At 36.3% G+C, this 18116-nt stretch overlaps 1 protein-coding gene across 1 annotated transcript in view; it reads left to right on the forward strand.

Annotated features, from left to right (window-relative positions):
- The window catches only part of LOC139734804 (uncharacterized), a 185587-nt gene that overhangs the window by 91238 nt on the left and 76233 nt on the right, over nucleotides 1–18116 (forward strand). The window lies entirely within an intron of this gene.

Consider the following 18116-nt stretch of genomic DNA (forward strand, 5'->3'; position numbering starts at 1 on the left):
GGATTGCTGGTGAAGTTCCACCTCTCTTTCTCTCTCTCCCTTGCACTTGCTCTATGTTCTTACATATTAACACAGTCTGTAGTCTGGGAGACACGCCCACCTATGTGGCGTGCATAGATTATGTAGTCCAGCTGCATAATTCATGCATGCCACATGCAAGGTACATTAGCTCTGCAGACGCCACGTGCCTTGCTCTTCTTCACTCTTGTGCTGTACAAAGTTTGTGCTGTACAAAGTTTGCCTCCACCATGCAGCGTAGCCAGAGGCATTAAATGTTTTCGGGTTGTCTGTCCATCCGCATGCTACAGTTCAAAGGTCAAAGTCAAATTCTTAGGATTTCACTATTTTCCCCATATCTGTGCTATGCCTGAAGTTAATTTCTTGAAACTAAGTGTAAATGTGAACTGCTAGATAAAGATTATCTTGCAAAAGTTTTGGGCCCCTGGGTCAAATGTCAAAGGTCAAGTGAAAATGGTGAAATTGTACTTATTTTTCTCCATATTTCGGAAATGGCACAAGGCATCTTCATGAAACTTTATGCATATAACAGCCTGACAGTTTTTGTCTTAGGAGGTTGGGGGTCATGAGTCAAAGGTCAAGGGTCAAAGGTCAAGTTCAATTCTGAAAATTCTTTATTTCCCCCATATGCAGTTCCCGAAGGTATTTTCTTTAAACTTGAGTGTATACACGTATTGCCAAATAAACTTCTTAGGTATTAGTTTTTGGCTGCAGGATATGAGATCAAAGGTCAAAGGTCAAGTGAAAATGCCAAAATCTTACTCCCCCATATATTTGAAATGACTCAGGGTATCATCATGACATGTAGAACATGCATGTACTGCCTGACAGTGGTTCTCTTGGGAATTTTGGGGCCACAGGGTCAAAGGTTGCGTTAAAATGCTAAAATTTTAGTATTCTTAATTCCTCTTTTAATCCCTTCCGTGGGGACTACTCAGTGCATCAACTTGATAAAGCTAGGTACCTGGTATGTATATACACATGGATCACTGCACAATGATTTTATAGGGAAAGATTTTGACCATGGGGTCAAAGGTCAAGGGAAACTGTTCAAATGTCACAATTTTTCTCATATTTTTAAGAAAGCTCAAAGTGTTCAAATTCATGAAATTCTTCCGTCGAGATGCTTTCATTGCAACTGATTGACAAATTGCCCTGCATTGACGTAAATAAGCACTGAATTGATCAGTGTTTTAGTAGTAGCCATGATAAAAAAATCATGGGCGTACATACTTGAGCGGGATTCGAACCCACGACCTCCTGATCACTGGACAGGCGTCATCTCCACTCATCAATTCAGCCTCTTTATGTCGATGCAGGGCACTTTGTCAGTCAGTTGCTCAAAGTGTTGCCATGAAAATGGATGATACCAGTTAGTGATTACAGAAGAATTTTTGGTCATGTGATCACAGGGTAAGGGTCTAATTAAGGTCAAGTGAAAATGCTAAAATCCCTAGGGGTCTATACAATACCTGCTCTCTCAAACAATCTAGCCAACCATTCCAATGAGACCTACCGATGGTAGAAAAGACTGTGGTCTTGCGACCTAAGACACCCTGGCTAACTGATGTTATATTGAAAAGAAACGTAGAAAGAGGAAAGCTGAGAAACGTTGGTTGAAGTCAAGATCTGAGAAAGACTGGAAAGATTATGTGTCACTTCGAAACTCTTACAGTTTCTCCTTGTTTGAGGCACGCAAAACCCACAACAAAGACCTCGTGTCTGAACACAGAGAAAACACCAAAGCACTGTTTAATATTGTGAAGGGTCTTGTGAATATGTCACACAAGCAACCAGTGATTCCATGTAATACGGATAGAACAGCTTTTGTCAATGACTTAGGCAACTATTTCTTGGATAAAGTGAAGAAAATTCATAATGACATAGAATTAAAACTCATTAATGTGAACAAATTTGTAATTGATGAAGCCCCATTTGATCAAAAGATCGTAGATTTCAAAGATTTTAAAGAATTGTCTGAGAATGATGTTGAGAAATTGATTATGAAACTTAGTAAGAAGTCTTGTCCATTGGACCCATTACCCACAAAGTTATTGATGAAACATCTAGATGTATTATTGCCTGTCATAACATCAATGATCAATGTGATCTCTGTCAACAGGGCAATTCCCTGCTCTGTGGAAGGTTGCTCTTGTTAAACCACTGTTGAAGAAGTCTGATGTTGAAGCAGAATTCAGTAATATGAGGCCTGTTAGTAATCTTCAATACATTTCAAAGTTAGTAGAAGGCGCTGCTACCCAACAAATCCTTGAACACCTTGAGTCTAACTCACTTCTTCCATTCAATCAATCTGCTTACCGAAATTTTCATAGCACTGACACAGCACTCGTTCGAATTAAAAATGATCTCCTGATGGCAATGGATGACCAGAAGATCAACTTACTGCTCTTACTTGATCTCAGTGGCGCTTTTGACACTATTGATCATTCCTGCCTATCAAAAACTCTGAAAACCCATTTTTGGATTGACGGTAAAGTTTTGGAATGGATTAACTCTTATTTGTCTGGCAGAAAACAGACAGTTGAAATGGAAGACATTGTCTCTGATGTGTTCATGGTACCTTTTGGTGTCCCACAGGGGTCACGTTTAGGTCCCCTACTGTTTACACTGTACACAAGTAGACTCCTCACAAATATTGAAAAGGAGTTTCCTGCTATCACTTGTCACTGTTATGCAGATGACACACAAATATATTTGTCATTCCGCCCTAACACACCAAATGAAGACTACTGCATAACTGTGTTAGAATCATGTATCGAGTACATTAGAACCTGGACATTACAAAACAAAATGATGTAATATAAATGATAAGAAAACGGAATTGTTAGTCATTGGCACTCCACGGCAAGTCTCTAAATTTGAATCAAATGGTATATCACTCGCTGATACTGTTATAAAACCATCCAATAATGTGAGAAACTTGGGGGTGTTTTTTGATACCCATTTGAATATGGAATCTCAGGTTACTAGTGTATGTAAATCAGCATATTATATGATATATAATTTGAGACGCATCCGTAAATATTTCGATCAGGAAAGCATGAAGACGATTGTCCATGCATGTGTTATAAGCAAATTAGATTATTGTAACAGTCTGTTGTACGGATTACCGGATTCACAGATAGTTAAGTTGCAGCGGGTTCAAAACACATGTGCAAGATTGATTTGTAATCTCCCAAGATTTGCTCATGTTACACCACTTCTAAAGGAATTGCACTGGCTGCCCATTCGCCAAAGAATTGATTTCAAGATATTGATGCTGGTATATAAAGCTCTGAATGGTCAGGCCCCTGGTTATATCAGTGAATTATTGAACTTTAAATCTCAGACTCATAGCCATAATCTCTGCAGTACAAATGATAGATTGACATTGCAGATACCCCAAATCAAAACAAAAGTTACCTTAGGTGACCGATCATTTTCTTGTGCAGCCCCTAGGTTGTGGAATAGATTACCATTAGACATTCGGAAATGTCAGACTTTAAATAGTTTTAAATCAAAAGTGAAAATTTTTTTGTTTTAGCGTGGGCTTATTTCTTTTTGTACTTCCCATGCAGCATTGTGCAACATAGGAATTTAAGAGCTCTTGAAGCGCAGTAGAATATATAGACATAGTTTCTGCGCTTAATAAATGATTTATTATTATTATTATTATTATTATTATTATAAAAAAAGTAAACACTGAACACATATGTGACAAACGTGTCATTATGATTTTTTGACAATTAGGCCTGAAACTGTCATATTTTCAAGACGTACTCCAGACCTTTTAGGCCATGGGGTGAAGCTGAAAAAGAGGCTTAGAAAATGGGTTTCGTTCCAGCAACACTGGCACTACTTTCTGAATGCGGACATGTAATGTTTTGTACATCCTAAATATACTGTAAAAAGTTCTCCTCGAAATATCCTGTAGTTTTTGCGAAAATCCATATTTTATAAACTGCGACCAGCAGCCCAATACACATATCGTAATGGGGCTGCAGATTGTAGCATTTAGGATCATGACATGGTAGTATCGCGGACAAATGTCAACCTTAAATCGAACAAAAATTCTTCAATTTGAAGACTTACAAGTAAGGTTGAAGTATTGACAACAGGGTTCGTGCAAGGTTTGGTTCTACAAATAGTCATTTTCTGTTCGAATTGATGACTTAATATGACTAGGTCGAGAGGAATCTGGGAGAACTACGCTGAATTGACGGTCAGGGCAGGCGCACACATCACTGCGCACAAATTTCGAATCCATTGACTGGATATAGATGTCTGTGTGTGCATGCGCTGGCCGTCAATTCAGTGTAGCTCTCCCAGTTTCCTCTCGACCGAGTCACATTTAGTCATCAATTTGAACAGAAAGGAACTATTTGCAGAAGCAAACCTTGCACGAACTCTGTTATCAATACTTCAAATTTATTAATAAGTCTTCAAATTGAAGATTTTTTTTTCCGATTTTAAGTTGATATTTGTCCGCGATAAAACATCCGTCATGATCCTGTATGCTACAGTTCACAGCCCCATGACGCATAGCGTCATGGGGCTGCTGGCCGCAGTTATGCGTATGGGGCTGCTAGCCGCAGTATAGTTCCCATAGTGTTTCTAAGCTGAAATACATACACACATTTGTAAAGCACTGCTTTTAGACATATACCTAGAAAAAAAAAGTGAAGTTTTGGTTTAATAGTTGCATTATATCTCATGTTTCAGCTTTTCCTGATGCTGGCTATGCAAAGGAGGACAAGATCTTGAGCAAAGTGGTTCGAGACCATATGAGAGAGAGCACTGACTGACCGTCAGAGGTCAAGGCAAATGCCTTATATTCTGTTCAAATATGTTATTAATCAAATGACTAATCATTCAAGGCAAAAAAAAGAGAAAAAAATTCAGTGCGTTTGTTTGTGTGTGTGTCCGCGTGTATGTGGGAGAATCTTATTGTACACACATACACACACACACACACACACCCTCACATGCACACACACATAAGCACACACATAGTTATGAAGATTCAATATACCCAAGTGTATTAAGATATTATTCTACATGCCTTGGTCATATATCACATCAGCATCATAAAAAAGATTATCATAAACATGAACACACACAATGATATAATGCATGTATTGATCAGTGCATTACACATACACAGGTGCATAAAAACGCTGACATATTATATACACTCACACGCACACATACAAACTCATTAACACACATGAGACATTACTATTAAACAGATCATATTGTTTATCAGTAAACATGTTTTTCTTTTCTTCTTCTTCTTCTTAAGAAGCTTTAATATACTTAGATCACATAGCAATCACGTTGTTCATGAAATATTATACAGTACTTTAGAAAATTTAATCTTCATAAAATTTCCTGAAGTTTTCATTGCTATCGTTAGGTTACAACATGGTGGGACACTACCTCCTTTCATGTAAGATAGCTCAAAATTATAATCTGTTAAATTTTCTAGTTTTAATAAATTTCCTGGAACATTCCATGGTCCAAATATCCTTGAAAGGGTGTAAAAGTTTTGAAAAATGCCAATATATAAAATAAAGGCAAAATTATAGTTTACCCATTCATGAGTGAAAACTGTTGGATTCTGTATTGGAGGCAATGTGTACCTGAAAATCTTGGAGAGAATAAAACAGGTTTGGCATTAAAAATCATGATAGAAAATTGATAACATTGCAATTAACTTCCAATATCAGAGGATCTGTGCAAACCTGACTCAACTTATGCACAATTTTCATTTGGCTGGTATTAGTTTTAGCAAACTGATTTTGTACTCACACCTACATTGTACTGACCTTTCTACATGAACATTCTATTTCAGTATTAATAATAGTTACATTTTTTTTTTCCCCAGAGTGGGAGAAACAAATTTTAATCGTAGTCATTCAGTTTTATGAAAAAAACCACACTTAGGAAAACATCTTTGTTCTTAGAATAATTCAACCCTAATCAAATCATAATAGTGGGCAGAAATGTTTGCTAAAGGGCGAACAATCACATACTGAGGCAAGGAGTCAAAACATGTTGCATAAACATTGGCATTCAAAATACAGGAAGCAATCTGTATTACAAAGACATTTTATCATGCACAACTTTGGTAAGATGTCAATTCTTGAATATCAATCACATTGACCAAAGCAGTGGTGCATATATACAGTACATTCTGTTGTTTCTGAACTTTGCACTGAAGTTCTTTGTGTATGAATGTTTCAGTGGTGTATATATATTGCTCATTTTATCAAGGACAACTAGTAACATGACAATGTTTTCATGCTTCAATATCAATCATATTAAAGGACAAGTTCACCTTCATAAACAGAAGGATTGAGAAAATGCAACAATATTAGTAGAACACATCAGTGAAAGTTTGAGGAAAATTGGACAATCGATGCAAAAGTTATGTATTTTTGTGTTGCTGGATGAGGAGACTACGACAGCTTGTGAGTCATATGCGTACAACAGTATAAAGAAAATGTAAAAGGTCGCATAATAAAAGAGCACTTGACTTGCCTCTTTCTAAAGGCAGGGGGAATAATATTACCCATAACATGTGTCGGTAAGGAGTTAGGGGAATGTGTACTTTTTTCAAAAGATGGAATTTTGTGAAATTCTCTTTATACTTATATTGTTGTACGCATGTATAGTTATTCATACATAGCAGTAGACAGCGGGTACTGTTTTGAACGGATTGTCTGATTTTCCTCAAACTTTCAATGATGTGTTCTCTAATATTGCTACATTCTCTCAATCCTTATGTTTATGAAGGTATTAACCTATTTCCCTTGGCAAGTAATGAGCAGGTTGACTCTGTTGCAAATGATGCATTTTACAGGCAACACAGCAGAACCTGAAGAGCTTCCAGAAGAAAATCTTGATCTTGATGTGAGCGTCTTAGGGGAGGAAACAGATGCTCCTGCTGACGGACCAGGCTCCTCCTTCAGCTTTCGTTTCCTAGCGAGATTCAGGCGTTTGCTATCTATAAACCTCTTGTAGCACGTTTCATGGAATCCTATTTAATACAATGGAGAAATGAACAGCAATGATTAGCCGTTGGATTTTGTTAGGGGAAAAAAAGGCTAAACGTTAGAGGGAGGGGTTGAACATTACACTCAATATATCATTAAATGTACGGTAGACTATTGACTGCCAATATTTGAATCTTGTAATTACCAATAGGCCCTAGTACTATGCCAGGTAATCATTAACACCTCATGATCATTGTCATCATCAACTACTTCAACTTGTACTTGCAGTGCAATTACTGATTTTAAATTACATCTACAGCTTTCAGCACCTGATCACATGCAATATCAATTATCATAATTATGAATACAACTGCCTTATCATCATTAATACTAGTAATCCTTGGCCTTTCACTATCGCCACCACCCACTGCTTTATAGTTTGGCACAACATAATGGTAATCATATGTTTTAGGGAATTTAATTGTTGAAATTATGTTATTGTCATTGTTGGTTTTTTAGACCTATTTATATCAAATATTGATAAGTTAATTTAATGAGATGCTAAATGTGTGTTTTGAGGGGGGATTCGCCAATTTCGGGGTGAGAGAGACAGGATGGATTTTTAATATTTATACTCCATGGCCATGATTATGAAAATATAAATTTACATGCAGTTTAGACCTTTTTCAATCCAGTCCTGTGTGTCAAGATTTTTACAAAACAATATCACCGATCAGCTACTTCAACCTAACCTGGGCTGTACATAGAACAACATGTAAAATTACATCTAGGCTACATTATAACGACGCTATGCCATGCCAAGGTGAAATTCAAGATAATTTATCTAAAATGTAACAGACACGCTAACGGCTAAGCTACTGCATTAGCGCCCATTATAACATGAAGATTTACACAAGCAACGTTCATAACATAGCTATTAAACGTTGTACAATTGTACTTGTAGTCATCATGGTCATTTATAACATTATGAGTGAGACTGCACTGCAGTGTCGACTGCTACGACTCGACTGTACGCACGTAAACTAACCTGTAAATTATCCTACTACGTAGGTTGCAGTCAGTCCCCCTGAGCAGCTGAATCACTTCGTTCTGGTCTGCGATTTCACGGTCTCCCCCACTCAATTTGATCCACTCTTTGGCACACAAAATAGGTTTCGTCTATCTTCGGTTTGTCATAGCCGTGAAATTTTCAAACTTCATCGATGTTACATGCATAATAACATAACGCATAATAAGTTTCGGCTGTGCAGACGACGTAGACGCGTCGACAGGCTCACAGGGGGCGGCCATTTTGACTCGTAAACAATAATTCTCGATTCGGATTGGATAACATACATCACATGATCGTTCACGAATGAATATCGTACACGGCAAAGTGTACATATTCAGCTCCTCAGTGACAAAAAAGTTCACTGTTTCCCCCTAAATTACCAAAATATTGCAGGAGGGTTTGTGTCGAACTTTTTCCTGTAGCCTTTTTAGTTATTTGTTTACACGTAGCTGTGGAGAAATTTTAGTGCCGCAGTTGTCGGAACGAAACAAGCGAAAAAACCAGCTCACCCCATGGCCTATTTTGAGAGAACCACCCTTTATGACCGAGGCATGCCAGTCACTATGATAGCAACATTTCTAGTTACAGTTGTATCATTGGTATACACTATTCATATTTCTCAGCCCTGCCTTTGTACAATGTACATTGTATTGCTTGTCTCTGGACCGTATCGGAGTTGCACTCCACTGGAGCCTTGGCTTTCATAAAACTTCTGACAATGTATGAAGTTGTGTGTGGGCGTGTCTCCTTTTGATGTAAGTTTCCCAAAAGCTTTTGTATCGATTCTGTATTGATAGACCAAGAGCTGTTGGTTGAATAGACTATCATGTTATTTTGATTTTGCTTTGTTCTTCAACCTGAGGTCATACACTCTGTACTCGGGACATACGTTCAGTCCCATGGTCGGTGATATTATGCTGTCATCACAATTTTACCAGCATTCATTTTCTTCACTCAAAATATGTGCTCATTTGGAAGAAAAGGGCTCAAGTACTATTGGCATAGATTTATGATGAAATGATTCTGATACTTTATTCCATCAGTCAGTTGCATAACCCTGGGATGTGTTCAAGAGCTCTCCTGAAAGGTATCTTATATTACCACACCCGTGCCAAAGGAACACTCAAATGCTCCTGAATTCTACCATACTGTTCTATATCAAGCCAAAAGTGGACCACTTCCTGATGTCCTCCAAAAATGTGCCATTACCATTTATGATACCAGATGTTGGCATGAGAATAAAGTAACATACACTATGTCATAGTGCTAAGAATTGATTCTCTTTGTTAGAGGCACATCTATACATGTATGTACATTGTAGTGTTAGAGCGCCAGGTGCATGACCCTTTTGTTACTTTTAAAATTGTGTGACACCTTTGAATCGAGTCCAAAAATAGCTCAAAAGTTTTGAATACAGCTAACGGAATACTGTAGGTCTACATCTGTAAGAGATCAAGCAAGGCCAGGCTCATTGATTTGAAGTTCAACAGCTTATATTTTTCTTTTTCTTTTATTCAATGTGAAGAGCCAATGAAAAATTGCTGTGATATTAATTTCAACATGAATGCATACTGTTGCACACTGTAAAAATGCTTCAATCTGGTTTACATTATGACAGTTTTGTTTTGTTTTGTGTGTGTGGGGGGGGGTAAAAACTTCAAAAATTGGGGAAGAAAGGAGAAGGCTGATGTAATCATGGCAATTAGTTCACTGGTCAACAGACTAGTCTATATTTTTTTTTTCTGGCATCTTACAGCAAATAACGTATGAATTAACTATTTAACATAAAATGTTCAAAGACAGGCGTATAGTACAATTACTTGGAGCTTTGGCATTAATAAGATGGGATATTACAAATCACCATTGAGTAAAAAAATATAGTAGGAGATATGAGATGCATGCAAGCAAACATTAATTTAGGGAATGAATTATCATCTGGGGATTTTTTTCCTTGTAGTGCTGTAAAAGTAAAAGTACAGTATGTAGCAAGTTTCATTAAAGGAAACCAGAACCCAAAGAGCAATGTGGATTGAGTAATAAAGCAGTAATGTTAGTAGAACACATCATTGAAAGTTTGAGGAAAATTGGACAATCGATGCAAGAGTTATTAATTTGTACAAATGTTGGTGTTGTAATGACTGGATAAGGAGGCTACTAGAGTGTATGATGTCAGGTGTGAACAACAATATAAAGAAAATGAAAGAAGAATTTTACCCCCAAAAAATCCATTTTCATGAAAATGACACATTCCATGAACTTGTTACTGACATACAGATGGTATGGACCTCCTGCTTTCTGAAAGAGATCAGTCTAGTACGCTTTCATGAAGTAAGAAAAGTTAAAGTATGTTGAATTCTCTTTGTATAACTTCTGTTGATATTGCTGTCCTCAAATGATGTTATACACTGAAATAGTCTCCGTATCCAGTAATTACAACAAGAAAACTTCAAAGATTCATAACTTTTGCATAGATTATCCGATTTTCCTCAAACTTTCACTGATGTGTTCCACCAATGTTGCTGCTTTCACTCAATCCACATTTCTCTCTGGGTTTTGGTTTCCTTTTAGTACTGTCTATTACTAGAAGCTTGTTGTCAGCAACATGAAAAACCTCTTTTCAATTAATGTGCTAACTCCCACAATGAAAGCCTACCTCTGAATTTGCATCTTCAGCCTGGTGTAATGATCTGAAACTTTCCTTTTCTAATTTGTTCTTACTTGAATTCAAATGTCAACACAGAAAACATAAATTGGGTTGTGATTAAAATTGGCCATAAGTTTGATTACAAACAGTGGTGATGTATTTCAGTCAAAGTTCTCTTAAAATCAACACAAATCATTGGATTTTTGTGTGCATGGTCAAATAATGTAATAATCATCTTTCTACGGTATTCTGGATAACAACAAACATTTACACAGCTAATATGTTAAGTTATAATGTACGATGTATAACCAAATCTGCTATTGAATAAGTAAAAACAAACTAACAGTGAGCATGATGAAATAAAAGACACAGCTAATGAGCATTATGGCACAAGTTACATGTACATAAACTAAACTATTGATAGTTATATATTTCTTAACTTATCTGTGTGGTATAACAGTGAACAGACAACCTCTTGTGAATTGTATGTTACAACCACATCTACTAAAAATATTGATGGGAAAAACAACAACATTTACACATGAAAGATCATGTGACTATCTAGATACAGGTTACATAAATCATACAAGATTTCAGTATGAAGTGATTTCATTAGTAAGCATCTTTCTAAGCTACACTGCGAAGTTCAGGAGAGTTACACAGAATATATACAACTACACAATTGATACCCCCAAAGTGGAGAAAAAAACAAACAAACCAGAAATGTGTCACAACAAGAGACATCCATGCAGGTTACATATTCATGATTTCAGCATTTTGTTTTTGTTTTGGTTCTGTCACCTATACTCATATATCAATGTGAAATGGCATTAACCCAATCTACTAAATGTGTAGGAGAATAGCCATTGACATTTAATGAAACAAGACTCTTTATAAATACAGGCTATATTCAAGATTATAGCATGATTTGTTTTCCTTTTCAAACTGAATGATTACCATTCAAAGGGGCTGTACTACGTAACTTGGTACACACAATATACAGTCCATGTTGAACAATATACAAAATTTATTAAATTGTGTGTGTGTGTGGCGGGGGGATGGGTGCAGTACCCAGTGACACCATGATAACACAAGAGACTGCAATACTCATGATTGCTTATTACATATATGTTCAGAAAAATTTTTTAAGTTTTGAAACTAATTGAAACTGCAATATATTCTACTTATTGTACTAGGTTCAATAATATACAAGATACATTCGGTAGAATAGTAAAATGCCTCAATCAAAATAAGAGACATACATTCAGGTAACATGTGCATTCATACTACAACCACAATTTGTTTTCATTTCAAAACTAAATAATGATTGCTCAAACAGAACTTTATTGTTCAGTACGCATACATAGCCTATGTTAAATATTTAAACCCAATTTTGCTTTGGAACAAAATGCTTCTCTATCAATGCTATACAGCATGTTTCAGTATATACAAAGCCCAATGATCTTAAATGGTAGATAACTAAATCTATTAAACATGGTAAAAAACAACAACCCACTGACATGACAAAACAGGAGACTTGGGTACATATTCAATAGTTCAGCACAATTTGTTTATGTTTTTAAACTATTTGATTACCTTTCAAAATTATAGAACATGGCTCAGAAGCAAACATATGCACCCTTTGTCAAATTGTTTATGATAACCAGATCTAAAGTGGGGGAAAGTAGAACACAGAAACATAAATGTTTTTATAGCACTATATATGTGACTTCTTTTTTTTTCAGTTGAATAGCTGTATTTCAGTGCTAGTCTGCATGATGACATAGTTACTTATACTCAGCTTACAATAAATGATGTCTACCAAATCTGTTTTTTACATGAATATGACGGAATGGAAGACATAGATTCAGGTATTGAACATTCATCTGTACTAATACAGAACCAATTACAACAGACTTGGACATGACTTCATGCAAAATTCAAAACTGTACAAGATAATCTTAGGCCAAAACACAGAAATGTGAGTGTGGAGTGTTGTCATAAAGTGAAGGGCTTTTGCTCCTTAAACGGCCTCATCTGTTCCTGATTACATATATCAAAAGGGTTTATAAAAACAGACAAAACAAACAAAAATTTGAATTCAGTGTCTGAATGAGACTTCTGGTATGTGTAATATAATAACCCTTTCGTTGTTTGGACTTTGAACAGTGTGTTCAAATATATATATATTTTTTTTTTTTGCGCCAATGGGTACTCAATGTACACAGAGTGTTTAGAGACTCATATGTGCATTGTAAGTTAGATTCAAGTATATAGGGTGCAAATAAATAATGTGCTTCCAGCTTATGATTTGATTTCAAAAGTGCCAAAAAGTGAAGTACATTTCACTCTATAGAGTAAACTAATATCATGTTTACATTTTTTTTTTTGTGGTGGCATTTTCTTCAAGATTTGTTTGATTAAGCCTTTTTTCAATTGATATTAAAGATACATTAGAAGTTACAGTATATAAAGGCCACTTCTGTGAGAATTATTCAATCTACCACAGGAGTATGCAATCAGTAAAATATGAAAAAAAAAAAAAAAAAAAACCCTTTAACCCTAACTTACCTGGGCTATTTAGCAAGCTTGAATTCCTGGGGGGCATTATGCCCCCCCCCCCCCCCCCCCCCCCCCTTTGGATCTCGGCCGTTGTTTGCGCAATCGCCGCAAAATTTTGCATGAACATAAAGCCGGATGTAATCTACAAGACTGTTCAGTTAAATTAAAAAAAAATTGTCAGTTTCTATTCTAAATTAATCAGTTATGCAAATATATGCAAAAAACCTCATTTTTGTCTGTAATTGGCTTATAAAAGCTTATGGAATGCTGATTTTTGGTGCAAATATTCCTAGTGACATTTCAAACATTTGTGTGTAAAAAAATATTCAGCATCAAAATTAATTTCTTATGTTTTTTATTGTTTTATCATTTTTATGTATTCTTTTTTTCGAACTTTTGTTTTTGTTTTTTTTTCAGCCGAATTTGTCATACACATCTTTAGAAGCATAATTATACTAAAATAAATTTATTTCAGCCATTAGAATTAAAAATATGAATCTTTATATGAATTAATAGAAAAAACACAATTTTTATTGACTTTGTACACAAAATCACATTTTGGAGCAATTTGGGGTTGATGAAAATTTTTTGAAGGGGCGTGGCTTCGGAGCGGTATGCCTGGGCGTGACAAATTTGGTCTCAAAAGTTGCGCGAGACTTGAAAGTAAAAAGTCAGCGAGCGGCGCAGTCAAAAAATTTTGCGCGGCGGAATGGTCGCGGAATTCGTCAAGGGTAAGTTAGGATTAAGAAACAGTGCGTAGCATGTGTGTATATGTTGTACTTTTTCCTGTATTTAGATTTGAATTATTGGTGGTGACATCTGATGTATGACATTATTTTATGTACATGAAAATTTATCTCTAGATCAGTAATTTTCATGAGATGCTCTACTACAGGCCAATTTCATTTTCACTAATTGTTTCTTTTCTTTTTTTTTCTTCTATTGACTGTCAGGAACTGTTAAAGGCACTTACTTTCCTTTGAGCCTTCTTTGGAGGATGTAGAACTAAATAGCACTGGCTTCCATCGCTACGTAATAGTCTCAGCCCGTATGCTAAGAGAGTCTGGCCAACTGGCCATGTCGTTACCCAGCGTACAGTGCGCTTAAGGTTTTAGCGTGTGCGTTAGCGTAGTACGCGCAGGTGTCTCAAAGGTGCAAGACACTGTGTTGCTTGACTTTTTTTTCATAGAGAGAGAGAGAGAGAGAGAGGGAGAGACACACAGAGAGAAATGGTGTAGGTTGGGGGAGGGACATTCTTTCATTCCATCCATGTTGAACAAAGCCAATAATCGTCAATCATTTTTACACATTCAAATAGACCATTGTAGACACAAGCACCCAGGTATAGGGAAGCTGTCTAAAGACTAAAGGACATAACTCCTGAATATAAATACACCGTATGATAATTTTTTTGCTGTAGAAATAAGATAAGAATGAGTATGCCGTGTCGTACTCTCTAAAAAAAAATCGAGTGAAAATATTCACTCTTAAAGGAGTGAATACAAAAAAGAGTGAATTGAGAATGAATTTTGAGTGAATTTTTAGTGAAAATGTTCATTTTTACTCGTTTTAGAGTGACCTCAGGGATCACTCCAAAATCTTCGAGTGATCCCTGAGGTCACTCCAAAATAAGTGAAAATGAACATTTTCACTCAAAACTCACTCCAATTTCACTCTAAATTCACTCTTTTTTTGTATTCACTCCTTTAAGAGTGAATATTTTCACTCGATTTTTTTAGAGAGTAAACTTTCACTAGACTGTATGCTATATTGTATTTAGCAAGCTGTCCAGGGAGCAAGAATATTGTATAACAAAATAATGATAAATAAATTTACAATTCTAGCAGTGCACAGACGATAGACGAATTCTACAGTTATTGCTGTTTTGCACGTAAATAACCATCAATTACCATTTAGTACCATATAGTTATGTATGAAACTGACATTAAGGCCTACTATAATTCAAAAGGAATACGCCTATGTACAATGTACAACATTAAACGTCATCGGCAAGTGCGTAATAAGGTATGTAAAATGATCTCAAATTGTTTAGAAATAATTTTTTCAAGACCTGTAATTGAACGAAAGCACAAATACATGGATAACATGATAATGAGGGATATCCTCAGTGACATCCGTACCAAATATAAACTACGATCAGGACCATTTAATAGATATGAAATAAGTTTACAAAAAAACAAACAAACAAATAAGATTGTCTAAATGGCTGCCGGTATACCTCAGCCATATTGTTCTCTTAGCAAGTGTGCAGTATGTCAAAAAAAAATTGCAATCGGATTTTCGCATTGATAACACCCAATATGATTAATCTGTCTAAATGCTACTTCAGAGTCTTACAGCTCTATTTTGCAGAAAACCTCATTCAATTTGGTTGAGCGGTCACAGAGAAATAATTATTATAATTATTATAAGGTGGTACAATCAATGTACATTCTCTCATGTTATACTTTACGCACCTTAATTTCTGTTATCAAAAAAGTGATGTTCATATCTTTTTTGTTGAAAAATGAAATAAAACATTGAATTGAATTGAATTGAAATGTGGATTGTTGTAAAGCATGTCAGGAGTCTGATTCTTCCAAGTTTAGCACTTCGATGTTTTAGACAGGGAGGGAAGAGATTTCTGACATCCTCTACAAAACTCCTCATTTCTCTTTGACCACTGAAGCAAATCGAATGGGGTTTTCTGTAAAATGTGGGCAATGAGTTATAGTTTCATACCCTGAATTTGTATTTAGATTGATTTACTATTTTTAAAGATATCATTGCGGAGGGTCCCGTTGTATTTTTTTTTTGGGGGGGGGGGGGGGCATACGGTAGAGTACGTCTTGACAATGTTACACGACAGTTTCATATAATTGACAGAAAAAGAATGGCATGTTTGTCATATGATATAATGCGTCGAGTGTTTACTTTCCTTGAACTAGGTGTGAATTGATGACTTTTATTGTTTAAGAGAGCAAGTATTAAGGAATTTGAGAAATTTTTATTCGTAAGTTGACCTATCTATATATTTTCATGGCAATACTTTGAGTGGTTATCTTAAAAATATGTGGAAAAGCTTGTCATTTTACTATTTTCACTTGACTTTTGACCATCAGTGGATGGCCAAAATCTTTCCCTGCGCGTAACTGATTATGTGTAGTAATGATGGCATGCAAATACCGTGTTTGGTTTTAAGTTTTTGCATTGGGTAATCTCCAAGGTATGGAGGAACTGGGTAATAATATTTGAACAATAGATACTAGAACTTTAACATTTTACCTGACATTGATCCTTGACCTTAGCCCCCCTCCCATGACCCCCACCCCCCCCAAAAAATCAATCAATCAATCAATAAATCACAAGAGAATCACACTCGCCGCAGTAAGTTTCGTCTGGAAATACATGTACTCACCTTCAAAAATTGCATATAGATATGTGGGAAATAGTAATATTGCTTTAAGAATTTAACCATTATGTACACGATTTTGACCTTTCACTTTGAGCGTGTTTACACAAAAGTTTATAAGCTAAAGACAAAACTTCGTCCACTCACACGTGCATCTTATGTCAAGTTTCATTACAAACGGTGTCCACAAAATTGATTACGGAATAATGAAGGACAGACAGAAGGACGGATGGACGACCAAAACAAATGCCTCAGGCGACACTTCGTACGTTATGGCGGTGACATACAAATGAGTATATGTGACCCGCTACAACAAAATGATCCTAAAGTCGGGCGAGGTCAATTATTCGAAAATTGCATGGCATAATTTCCTAATCTTTCTGCTTTAAATTGATATATAACACATCTTATAAAAATAATCGGCTGCGGAGATATCGATGTTAAAAGAGAGCATGTCGAGACGTCTGGGAAATCACTGTTTCGAGAAAAGCACCCTAAAAGTTTTCCTTGCGACGCAATCGCGATCAAGGGACACGCAAGTCAGTTTTCACCTCCGGACAATAGAGAGCAAGCCCTAGCAACTCCCAAAATGCTCGTTCAAGCACAGCGTCGGCGGTCTCCTCACCGACCAATCAGTGACCAGGGTGCCAGGAGAAGCGGCTGGGCATAGCGCACCCCGCCTGCACGCACCAGTCGACTGGGCAGTGTGTGAGCTTCACGCTTCGGTTAGCGGCAAGCAGCAAACTGACCAATGAGATCACTCTGGTCGTTGTTAGGGGCGGAGCCTATCTGTGGCGCTCAATCCAAATTTTGGAACCAGTTTCTGCTTCGTTGAAATGCCAAAAAACATGGCCCAGAAAAATGCAATTTTTTGGTCTTTCCTTTCACCATTTTGCTTCAAAATTTCGACAGATGATAGAAGATATGTCAGACTACAATAATATGTCAAAATCAGAAAATCGTAAATTTTGACCAATTTTGATGCTCGGACTTCAAACTCGATTTTCACGGCTTTGACCGTGCGCGACTTTAGGACCCTTTTGTTGTAGCGGGTCACATATGAATATAAGAACGACCCAAGTCCATGGAAGACCATTTCGAGTAAACTAAAAAAAACTTCATATCTTTTTTATTTGTCCAATAATATTCTATTTAACTGTGATGGGAAGGCAACATTGTATATTCAAATTATAACATATATTATTATGACAATTATCATTTACATTAATTGTGGAGAGGCCATTTTGTGTGGTGGACTTGGGTCGTTCTTTTGATTCATATACATGATATTCTGCTATAGAGATGAGAGAAGGATGAGAGAGGGCGCTATTATATGAATGTAAGAATGACCCAAGTCCTTCATTCTTACATTAATATAAGATTTAACTCATTCATTTCAGGCACTTCCGG

The sequence above is a fragment of the Diadema antillarum genome, unplaced genomic scaffold (assembly GCF_040938485.1).
Source record: "Diadema antillarum isolate AM-2024a unplaced genomic scaffold, OU_Dant_1.0 seq00000547_RagTag, whole genome shotgun sequence".
NCBI classification, from domain to species: domain Eukaryota; kingdom Metazoa; phylum Echinodermata; class Echinoidea; order Diadematoida; family Diadematidae; genus Diadema; species Diadema antillarum.